We start from the raw sequence: 12,478 nt of genomic DNA on the forward strand, positions 1-12,478 counted from the left end.
AGAAGATGGCTGCCGTTTTACAGCCCTCTAACCAATTGTACTATTATGTGTGTTTTTTCGCGTTATTTGTAATTTATTCTGTACATAATGTTTCTGCCATCGTCTCTTGTAACCAAAATAGCTTCTGGATATCAGAACAGCGATTACTCACCTCACATTGGACAAAGATTTTTTCTTCAACGAGTCGGACGTGAAGGATATCCTACAGACACCCGACTAGGCCCAAATCCCTGTCATTCGCATGACAATAGACAGAGATATCGTGGGCGTAGGTCGGGGTGCCTTGTAATGATCCGACGGCGAGCGAGTAAACTGCCTCTTCCATCAATCCTATTAGCCAATGTTCAATCATTTGAAAATAAATTAGATTACCTAAGATTACGGTTATCCTACCAACGGGACATTAAAAACTGTAATATCTTCTGTTTCACCGAGTCGTGGCTGAACAACGACATGGACAACATACAGCTGACGGGATATACGCTACATCGGCAGGTTAGAACGGCTGACTCCGGTAAGACAAGGGGTGGCAGTCTGTGTATATTTGTAAACAACAGCTGGTGCACAAAATCAAATACTAAGGAAGTCTGGAGGTTTTGCTCGCCTGAGGTAGAGTATCTTATGATAAGCTGTAGACCACACTATTTACCAAGAGAGTTTTCAGCTATAATTTTCATAGCTGTCTATTTGCCACCACAAACCAATGCTGGCATTAAGATTGCACTCAATGAGCTGTATAAGGCCATAAGTAAACAGGAAAACGCTCATCCAGAGGCAGCGTTCCTAGTGGCCGTGGACTTTAATGCAGGGAAACTTAAATCCGTTCTACCTAATTAAATCCGTTATATCTAATTTCTACCAGCATATTAAATGTGCAACCAGAGGAAAAATTACTCTAGACCACCTTTACTCCACACACAGAGACACATACAAAGCTCTCCTTCACCCTCCATTTGGCAAATCTGACCATAATTCTATCCTCCTGATTCCTGCTTATAAGCAAAAACTAAAGCAGGATGCACCAGTGACTCGGTTAATAAAAAAGTGGTCAGATGATGCAGATGCTAAGCTACAGGACTGTTTTGCTAGCACAGACTGGAACATGTTCCGGGATTCTTCAGATAGCATTGAGGAGTACACCACATCAGTCACTGGCTTCATCAATAAGTGTATCGATGACATCGTCCCCACAGTGACCGTACGTAGCTACAGGGTAGAGCTGCCGCTTTCAAGGAGCAGGACTCTAACCCGGACGCTTATAAGAAATCCCGCTATGCCCTCCGACGAACCATCAAACAGGCAAAGAGTCAGTACAGGACTAAGATTGAATCGTACTACACCGGCTCTGACGCTCGTCGGATGTGGCAGGGCTTGAAAACTATTACAGACTACAAAGGGAAGCACAGCCGTGAGCTGCCCAGTGACACAAGCCTACCAGACGAGCTAAACCACTTCTATGCTCGCTTCGAGGCAAGCAACACTGAAGCATGCATGAGAGCACCAGTTGTTCCGGATGACTATGTGATCACGCTCTCCGTAGCCGATGTGACTAAGACTTTTAAGCAGGTCAACATTCACAGACAGATTACCAGGATGTGTACTCCGAGCATGTGCTGACCAACTGGCAAGTGTGTTCACTGACATTTTCAACATGTCCCTGACTGAGTCTTTAATACCCACATGTTTCAAGCAGACCACCATAGTCCCTGTGCCCAAGGCCACTAAGATAACCTGCCTAAATGACTACCGACCCGTAGCACTGACGTCTGTAGCCATGAAGTGCTTTGCAAGGCTGGTCATGGCCCACATCAACACCATTATCCCAGAAACCATAGACCCACTCCAATTTGTATTCCGCCCCAACAGATCCACAGATGATGCAATCTCTATTGCACTCCACACTGCCCTTTCCCACCTGGACAAGAGTAACACCTACGTGAGAATGCTATTCATTGACTACAGCTCAGAGTTCAACACCATAGTGCCCTCAAAGCTCATCACTAAGCTAAGGATCCTGGGACTAAACACCTCCCTCTGCAAGTGGATCCTGGACTTCCTGATGGGCCGCCCCCAGGTGGTAAGGGTAGGTAACAACACATCTGCCACGCTGATCCTCAACACGGGGGCCCCTCAGGGGTGCGTGCTCATTCCCCTCCTGTACTCCCTGTTCACCCATGACTGCATGGCCAGGCACGACTCCAACACCATCATTAAGTTTTCCGACGACACAACAGTGGTAGGCCTGATCACCGACAACGATGAGACAGCCTATAGGGAGGAGGTCAGAGACCTGGCCGTGTGGTGCCAGGATAACAACCTCTCCCTCAATGTGACCAAGACAAAGGAGATGATTGTGGACTACAGGAAAAAAAAAGAGGACTGAGTACGCCCCCATTCTCATCGACGGGGCTGTAGTGGAACAGGTTGAGAGCTTCAAGTTCCTTGGTGTCCACATCACCAACAAACTATCATGGTCCAAACACACCAAGACAGTCGTGAAGAGGGCACGAAAAAGCCTATTTCCCCCTCAGGAGACTGAAAAGATTTTGCATGGGTCCTCAGATCCTCAAAAAGTTCTACAGCTGCACCATCGAGAGCATCCTGTCTGGTTGCATCACCGCTTGGTATGGCAACTGCTCGGCCTCCGACCGCAAGGCACTACAGAGGGTAGTGCGTACAGCCCAGTAAATCACTGGGGCCAAGCTTCCTGCCATCCAGGACCTCTATAACAGGCGGTGTCAGAGGCCCTCAAATTTGTCAAAGACTCCAGCCACCCTAGTCATAGACTGTTCTCTCTGCTACCGCACGGCAAGCGGTACCGGAGCGCCAAGTCTAGGTCCAAAAGACTTCTCAACAGCTTCTACCCCCAAGCCATAAGATTCCTGAACAGCTAATCATGGCTACCCGGACTATTTGCACTGCCCTCCTACCCCATCTTTTTACGCTGCTGCTACTCTGTTTATTATTTATGCATAGTCACTTTAACTGTACCCACATGTACATATTACCTCAACTACCTCAACTAGCCGGTGCCCCCGCACATTCACTCTGCATAGGTACCCCCGTGTATATAGCCTCCCTACTGTTATTTTATTTTACTTTGCTCTTTTTTTCTCAACACCTTTTTGTTGTTGTTTTATTTTACTTTTTATTAAAAATAAATGCATTGTTGGTTAAGGGCTGTAAGTTAGCATTTCACGGTAATGTCTACACCTGTTGTATTTGGCGCATGTGGCAAATAAAATTTGATTTGATTTGACACCAGCCTCGAGGACGCCCAGGAGGACGCGGAGCAGGGCGAGCTGTATGGCGACAGTGGAAATCCCGCAACAGGGAGGGATCGAGGACATCCCTCACCGGGACCCAGCACCGCTCCTACGGACCGTACCCCTCCCACTCCATGAGATACTGAAGGCCCCACACCCGATGCCTCGAATCCAGGATGGAACGGACAGAGTATGCCGGGGCCCCCTCGATGTCCAGAGGGGGCGGAGGGACCTCCCGCACCTCAGACTGCTGGAGCGGACCAGCCACCACCGGCCTGAGGAGAGACACATGAAACGAGGGGTTAATACGGTAATCAGGAGGGAGTAGTAACCTATACGTGACCTCGTTTATTCTCCTCAGGACTTTGAACGGCCCCACAAACCATGGGCTCAGCTTCTGGCAGGGCAGACTGAGGGGCAGGTTCTGGGTCGAGAGCCAGACCCGATCACTCGGTACAAAGACCGGGGCCTCACTGCTGTGGCGGTCTGTGTTGGCCTTCTGGCGATGCACAGCGCGCTGGAGGTGGACGTGGGCAGCGTTCCACGTCTCTTCTGCGCTCCGAAACCAGTCATCCACCGCAGGAGTTTCGGTCTGGCTCTGATGCCAAGGTGCCAGGACCGGCTGATAACCTAAAACACATTGAAAGGGAGATAGGTTAGTGGAGGAGTGGCGGAGAGAGTTCTGGGCATATTCGGCCCATGGCAAGAACGCCGACCACTCTCCTGGCCAGTCCTGGCAGTAGGACCGCAGGAACCTACCCACATCCTGATTCACCCATTCTACCTGCCCATTAGACTCGGGGTGGAACCCAGAGGTCAGGCTGACCGAGACCCCCAGACGTTCCATGAACGCCTTCCAGAACCTGGACATAAACTGGGGGGAGACCGGGCATAGGAAGGAGGAGGCAGGCTTTAGAAAAGCGGTCCACAACGACCAGGATGGTGGTGTTAACCTGAGAGAGGGGAAGATCCGTGAGGAAGTCAACTGACAATTGGGACCATGGCCATTGTGGAACTGGTAAGGGATGTAACTTACCCGCTGGGAGGTGCCTAGGTGCCTTACTCTGGGCGCACACAGAGCAGGAGGAGATATATACCCTCACGTCCCTCATATACCCCCACCAGTACTTCCCGATCAGGCAACGCATTCTACGGCCGATACCTGGGTGACAAGAGGAGGGGGATGTGTGTGCCCAATAGATAAGACGATCACGGACAAGAGATGGCACGTACCGCAGCCCAGCTGGGCGCTGAGGTGGAGATGGCTCTGTGCGTAACGCCCGCTCTATATCCGCGTCCACCGCCCACTCTACCGGTGCCACAATGCAGGAGGCCTTTGTGTCGTACAGCCGTGACAGTGCGTCTGCCTTCACGTTCTTTGTGCCTGGTATATATGACAGCATGAAATCAAACCGGGTGAAGAACAAGGCCCATCTGGCCTGGCGAGGGTTCAGTCTCAACGCTGCCCGGATGTACTCCAGGTTACGGTGGTCAGTCCAGACGAGGAAAGGGTGTTTTGCCCCCTCGAGCCAGAGTCTCCACGCGGTCAGGGCTCTGACACAGCCAACAGCTCCCGATCACCAACGTCGTAGTTCTGCTCTGCCGGGCTGAGCTCCTTCGAGAAGAAGGCACAGGGGCGGAGTTTGGTGGCGTGCCAAGTGTTGGGAAAGGACAGCGCCTATCCCTACCTCAGACGAATCCACCTCCACTATGACCGGTAATGATGGATCGGGATGGGCCAGTACCGGGGCTGAGGTGAACAGAGCCCTCAGGTTACTGAAAGCCCTGTCAGCCTCAGCAGACCTGCAGAGCCGGGACGGCCCACCCTTCAACAGGGAGGTGATGGGAGCTGCGACCTTGCCAAAGCCCCGGATAAACCTCCGATAGTAGTTGGCAAAGCCAATGAAGCGCCGCACCTCCTTTACCATGGTTGGAGTCGGCCAATTACACACGGCTGAAATGTGGTCTCCCTCCATCTCCACACCTGAGGTGGTGATGTGGTATCCGAGGAAGGAGACGGACTGTTGGAAGGACAGACACTTTTCTGCCTTGGCATATAGGTCATTCTCCAACAGTTGGCCCAGCACTTTGCGACCAGGGACACATGCTCGGCACGCGTAGCGGAATACTCCAGAAGTAGACCATCACACCGCGACCCAGCATGTCCCAAAGCACCTCGTTCACAAAGGACTGGAAGACGGATGGAGCATTCATTAACCCGTACGGCATCACCAGGTATTCATAATGCCCTGTGGTTTTACTGAATGCTGTCTTCCACTTGTCCCCTTCCCGAACACGCACCAGGTTGTACGCACTCCGGAGATCTAATTTCGTGAAGAAGTGCGCCCCATGCATTGATTCGATAACAGAGGAGATGAGGGGCGGAGGGTAACTATAGCGAATGGTGGTTTGATTAAGTGCCCGGTAATCAATGCAAGGGCGCAGACCTCCATCTTTCTTCTTCACGAAAAATAAACTTGAGGAGGCGGGGAAAGTGGAGGGATGTATGAACCCCTGTATATACATGACTCCTGGGAAGCACAGCGTCTAGCCGGAGGTTTATCGCGCAATCCCCCGCCCGATGGGGTGGTAATTTGGTCGTCTGCGTTTTGGAGAACGCGTGTGCCAAATCAAGGTATTCGGGGGGAATGCGCACAGTGGAGGTAGTGTCTGGACTTTCCACCGTGGTTGCACCAACAGCTAGACACCTACCCTGACACTCTCACGACCACCCTGTGAGAACCCTCTGCGGCCATGAAAAGGTGGGGTCGTGTAGTGTGAGCCAGGGAAGACCCAACACAACAGGGAAATCAGGAGACTCAATAATATAGAAGGTGACTTGCTCCCTATGGGTCTCATGCATGATCATTGTGACTGGTGCTGTAACTTCCCTAACAAAACCTGACCCTAATGGTCAACTGTCAAGTGCTTTGATGGGCAATGGAATGGGTAGGGGAACCATTGTAATACAGAGACTATTAGCTAACGCTCTGTCCATAAAGTTCCCAGCTGCGCCTGAATCACCAGCGCCTTACACTGGGGAACTACCGGGTAATCAGGGAAGCTGACATGTATGGTGCAGTGCGTAGCAGAGGGCTCTGAATGAGTGGGGGTTTGCGCTACCTGGGGTGACGCGAGAGTGCCCTGCCTGCCGCCTCTAGACCCGGAAGAACCCTGACGACAGCGTGCAGCAGAATGTCCTCTCCTACCACACTGGAGCTGTCGTCCTCCGTTCTCCCGGATCGCTGCACCACCTAGCTCCATCGGAACGGAATCCGTGTTGAAGGGGGGTGATATGGGCAGGCCCCTTCCAGGATGTCCTCTTGAAGCTAGCAGGTTGTCCAACCGGATGGCCATGTCCACCAGCTGGTCGAAAGTCAACATGGTATCCCGGCAGGCTAGCTCCCTTTGGACGTCCTCTCGCAGGCTGCACCGGAAGTGGTCGATGAGGGCCCGCTCGTTCCACCCGGACCCAGCCGCTAGAGTTCTAAACTCCAGGGCGAAGTCCTGCACGGTCCTCGTCCCCTGCCTCAGGTGGACCAGCCGCTCACCCCGTAGTTGTCCAATGCGTCTCCTCCTTCACTCCATGCCGCGTTGGCCCACTCCAGGGCTTTCCCCGAGAGGCAGGAGACGAGAGGGGACACCTTCTCCCGCTCCGATGGAGCCGGGCTGATGGTCGAAAAAAATGTCCAGCTGCAGGAGGAATCCCTGGCAATGGGCCGCTGTCCCGTCATACTCCCTCGGTTGTTATAGGTGAATCTCTCTGGGCGCTGGGGTGTGGGTGGCTGGATCCGGTTGCTCAGCTGGCCTCGAGGGTCAGGTCCTCTCCTCTCCAGGCGTTGGATGACCTGGAGAACCCTATCCATCGCTTCTCCAAAGCTGGCTATCATGTTGGAGTTCTCCCGGATCCGCTCCACAACTCCAGGCATGTTCTCCGCTCCTGCTGACTCCATGAATGCAGGTGTGTGATTCTGTAGCGGGTGATTTTGGACGGAGACAGGCGCAGGAGGGTAAATCACAGAATATACAGTGAGGGAAAAAAGTATTTGATCCCCTGCTGATTTTGTACGTTTGCCCACTGACAAAGACATGATCAGTCTATAATTTTAATGGTAGGTTTATTTGAACAGTGAGAGACAGAATAACAACAACAAAATCCAGAAAAATGCATGTCAAAAATGTTATACATTGATTTGCATTTTAATGAGGGAAATAAGTATTTGACCCCTCTGCAAAACATGACTTAGTACTTGGTGGCAAAACCCTTGTTGGCAATCACAGAGGTCAGACGTTTCTTGTAGTTGGCCACCAGGTTTGCACACATCTCAGGAGGGATTTTGTCCCAATCCCCTTTGCAGATCTTCTCCAAGTCATTAAGGTTTCGAAATTGACGTTTGGCAACTCGAACCTTCAGCTCCCTCCACAGATTTCCTATGGGATTAAGGTCTGGAGACTGGCTAGGCCACTCCAGGACCTTAATGTGCTTCTTCTTGAGTCACTCCTTTGTTGCCTTGGCCGTGTGTTTTGGGTCATTGTCATGCTGGAATACCCATCCACGACCCGTTTTCAATGCCCTGGCTGAGGGAAGGAGGTTCTCACCCAAGATTTGACGGTACATCGTCCCTTTTGATGCGGTGAAGTTGTCCTGTCTCCTTAGCAGAAAAACACCCCCAAAGCATAATGTTTCCACCTCCATGTTTGACGGTGGGGATGGTGTTCTTGGGGTCATAGGCAGCATTCCTCCTCCTCCTCCAAACACGGCGAGTTGAGTTGATGCCGAAAGAGCTCGATTTTGTTCTCATCTGACCACAACACTTTCACCCAGTTCTCCTCTGAATCATTCAGATGTTCATTGGCAAAATTCAGACATGCCTGTATATGTGCTTTCTTGTGCAGGGGGACCTTGCGGACGCTGCAGGATTACAGTCCTTCACGGCGTAGTGTGTTACCAATTGTTTTCTTGGTAACTATGGTCCCAGCTGCCTTGAGATCATTGACAAGATCCTCCCATGTAGTTCTGGGCTGATTCCTCACCGTTCTCATGATCATTGCAACTCCACGAGGTGAGATCTTGCATGGAGCCCCAGGCCGAGGGTTCTTTTGTGTTTCTTCCATTTGCGAATAATCGCACCAACTGTTGTCACCTTCTCACCAAGCTGCTTGGCGATGGTCTTGTAGCCCATTCCAGCCTTGTGTAGGTCTACAATCTTGTCCCTGACATCCTTGGAGAGCTCTTTGGTCTTGGCCATGGTGGAGAGTTTGGAATCTGATTGATTGATTGCTTCTGTGGACAGGTGTCTTTTATACAGGTAACAAGCTGAGATTAGGAGCACTCCCTTTAAGAGTGTGCTCCTAATCTCAGCTCGTTACCTGTATAAAAGACACCTGGGAGCCAGAAATCTTTCTGATTGAGAGGGGGGTCAAATACTTATTTCCCTCATTAAAATGCAAATCAATTTATAACATTTTTGACATGCGTTTTTCTGGATTTTGTTGTTGTTATTCTGTCTCTCACTGTTCAAATAAACCTACCATTAAAATTATAGACTGATCATTTCTTTGTCAGTGGGCAAACGTACAAAATCAGCAGGGGATCAAATACTTTTTTCCCTCACTGTATGGTTTATTCCGGAACACAGCGATACGCACTAATGCGTAAAACACCCCAGTGCGGTAAATACGGCGCACTGAAGGAAAACAAGGCACACGGGTGAATGTCCCGGCGATACAAAATACAAAGTAGCTCAACCGAGCTAGAGTCACCTCCACAATAACTAATCACACACAAAGACAGGGGTGCAGAGGGAACACTTATACAGGTACTAATGAGGGGATATTAACCAGGTGTGTGTAATAAACAAGACAAAACAAATGGAATGATGAGATGAGGAGCGGCAGTGTCCAGAAGGCCGGTGACGACGAATGCCGAAGCCTGCCCGAACAAGGAGAGGAGGCAGCTTCAGAGGCAGTGGATGGATTATCTTGACAAAGGAGAAATGCTCATTAACAGGGATGTAAACAAATATGTGCACAAAATTAGAGAGAAATAAGCTTTTTGTGCATATGTGAAATTTCTGTGATCTTTTATTTCAGCTCATGAAACATGGGACCAACACTACATGTTGCGTTTATAGCAAAGACTGGTTGGACGCGTGCAAAACCATGGGGCAAAACAGATGTGGTTGGCTTAGGTTGTTGACAACATGTAAGCTATATTTCGTCTTCAATGTTTATTGAAAACAAAAATAAATTAGCACAATGACCACTTTCTCAAATACATCGTTACAGTTGCTGGTTTGCTAGGTAGTGAATTTTAGCACATAGTAGCATTGACATGAAATCAGTCAAAACACTTCAAAATAATAATAATAATATGCCATTTAGCTTACGCTTTTATCCAAAGTGACTTACAGTCATGCGTGCATACATTTTTACGTATGGGTGGTCCCGGAGATCGAACCCACTACCCTGGTGTTACAAGTGCCATGCTCTACCAATTGAGCTACAGAGGACCACAAGACATGGTATCAATAACAAGATGAAACAAGCTGAAACGAGCCACTTACGATTCCCCACATGGCAGTTTCTTTTCTGTCATTCTTGCTAGCAATTTGGCCATCCAGAATCACAATAACAGGCTGACTTCTGCCCCATGGAAGCACGCACATCATTTTCGTGACATCTATGGGCAGCGCCATTAAGGCTTTCTCCATTTTAAAGTAGTCAATTTTCTTCTTCTTCATTGGTTGATTGCTCCCAACTCATAGGAATTCCCACCCAGTTGACTACTTTAAAATGGTGGAAGCCCTCAATGGCAATGTCCATGCTAAAATGGGTTATATTCATGAGGAGTCCTATTATCTATCTATGGATCAGTGATATAGCTTTTTTTCTGTTTTGATGTTAAGGTTATAAAACTGTCATAAATAATGCACTGTGCCAAATTGATGTAAATGTGCATACTATGTACTAGTGCATTAAAAAAAGAATATTATGTTTCAATTTTGTAATTCATTAATTGATTTAGTCGTCCCACTTTACCAACCATAGCTAGCTAAAGTAGGACAGCATGGAGTAGCTAAAGTGAGACAGTCTTATAGGCTTTTCCAATGGAGGAAAGAGATCCAGTTTACATTAGGGACCCCCTGTACCTAGGTTAGGCAGGGCTCTGGTACTTGTAGTACTGTTATCCTGTTTAATGTACATGTATTCCAGAGTACAATGGCACTTAACAGAAATATAGTAGGGTGAATTTTGAAAAAGTGGGACACTTCTTTCGACATCTATCCAACATATTAGTCCAACACATGATACAGTTCTGAAATTCGCAATATTATCATCTATATTATTATCATATAACAACAAAGTGTGAATTGAATTTTCATTGGGGTACAATTAGGACTATTTGGTATTTGGTATTTTATTAGGATCCCCATTAGCCGTTGCGAAAGCAGAAGCTACTCTTCCTGGGGTCCACACAAAACATGAAACATGACATAATACAGAACATTAATAGACAAGAACAGCTCAAGGACAGAACTACATCAATTTAATAAAAAGGCACAGGTAGTCTACATATCACTACATACACATAAACTATCTAGGTAAAATAGGGGAGAGGCGTTGTGTCGTGAGGTATTGCTTTATTTGTTTTTTTAAACTAGGTATGTTGTTCATTTGAGCAGTATGAGATGGAAGGGACTTCCATGCAATAATGGCTCTATATAATACTGTACGCTTTCTTGAATTTGTTCTAGATTTGGGGATTGTGAAAAGACTCCTGGTGGCATGTCTTGTGGGGTAAGTGTGCGTGTCAGAGCTGTGTGTAAGTTGACAATGCAAACCATTTTTTGAATTTTCATTAATGTTTCTTATAAAAAGAAGAATAATGGTGTCCCACGAACTGAAAATTTGGATTTGACTCAGTGTACACAAATGGGTGTCATGCCTCCCGTGAATATTATATCAACATTTGGCCTTTTTGTGTGATTAGGAAACATCTTGAGGACTTCATAAATGTATCATATGTTGGGCTATTATAGATAGATGTCGAAAGAGGTTACAGAAGACGGAAATGCGTAGTGTCTCACTTTATCTGAATTCACCCTATGTAGCCTAAACAGCATATCAAACAAGCAAGACACAGACAGGCAGTTAATAGTGATTTAATGTTATTTTTCCATCATCATTGCAACATTGGCTAAACAGGAGTCAGACTGCTGGCAATGTGGCAGCATTACTATAAAGGTTACATCAATGCAATGTTTAGACTGCGTCTTGCTTGTGCTATGGCAATATCCATTACAACAGACAGAGAAGGTTGTAGCCTTCATATATATTTTTGGAATGTTCGTTCAAATTGCAGCTGTTAAGAAATATGAGGCTGAGAGATAGACTACATCATCATATCGATCAAATTGGTTGAGGGTTCAGAAGAGGGTGAGTAAAGAGAGAAATGTGAACCCCATGAGGAATAGCTACTGCTTTGGCAAAAGCTAATGGGGACCCGCGGGGCGGGGGCAAAAACTTTGTATTCGTAGCCTCAACCTTTTTTATACAGTATGACTTTACTCGAATAAAAACTGTGGATGGAATTTTGGTTAATTATATTTTAGACACCGTTCTGGATGGGTAAAAGCACAAATACATACATACTCCACAAATACAGCAATTCAAGTTAAAGTTCAAATCCTTATTGTCCATTCTATTTAGGAATGGAAATGTGTCTGGCTTACAGGCTCATACACATAGCAAACACACAGACAGAAAACATAGAAATGCAAAATTAGCAAAATATTCATATGATTATTGTGTTAAGGCTTGTGATAAGCCTCGCAGATCCAGGGCCGTTCATGGTTGACCAGGACATGTGACGATCCCGGCTGTCTGAGTCGGGTCCTGTCTGGTGACTAGTGTTCCTGCTCGTATTCTCCAGTTTCCCGAGGGTTCGGGAACGCTCCGGGGAGCGCTCTGGTTTTCCGCACCTGCATCCCATCAGCAATCTGCACACCTGGTCCTGATCATCACCCTTCTTAGGCTCTGGCCCAACATCCAGTTCCTGCCGGATCGTTAGCCATGAACAGTATGTTGTCAGCGTATCAGTCTCTGAGCCAGTAGTGTTAGTTTTGTTGTTTTGCACCTTTTTGACTTGCTGTGTACTGACCTCCGTTTTGTTCTGTCTGCAGTCTCTCACCCGGAACCTTCACCCAACC

This window comes from Coregonus clupeaformis, chromosome 10, assembly GCF_020615455.1.
Source record: "Coregonus clupeaformis isolate EN_2021a chromosome 10, ASM2061545v1, whole genome shotgun sequence".
Taxonomy (NCBI): Eukaryota; Metazoa; Chordata; class Actinopteri; order Salmoniformes; family Salmonidae; genus Coregonus; species Coregonus clupeaformis.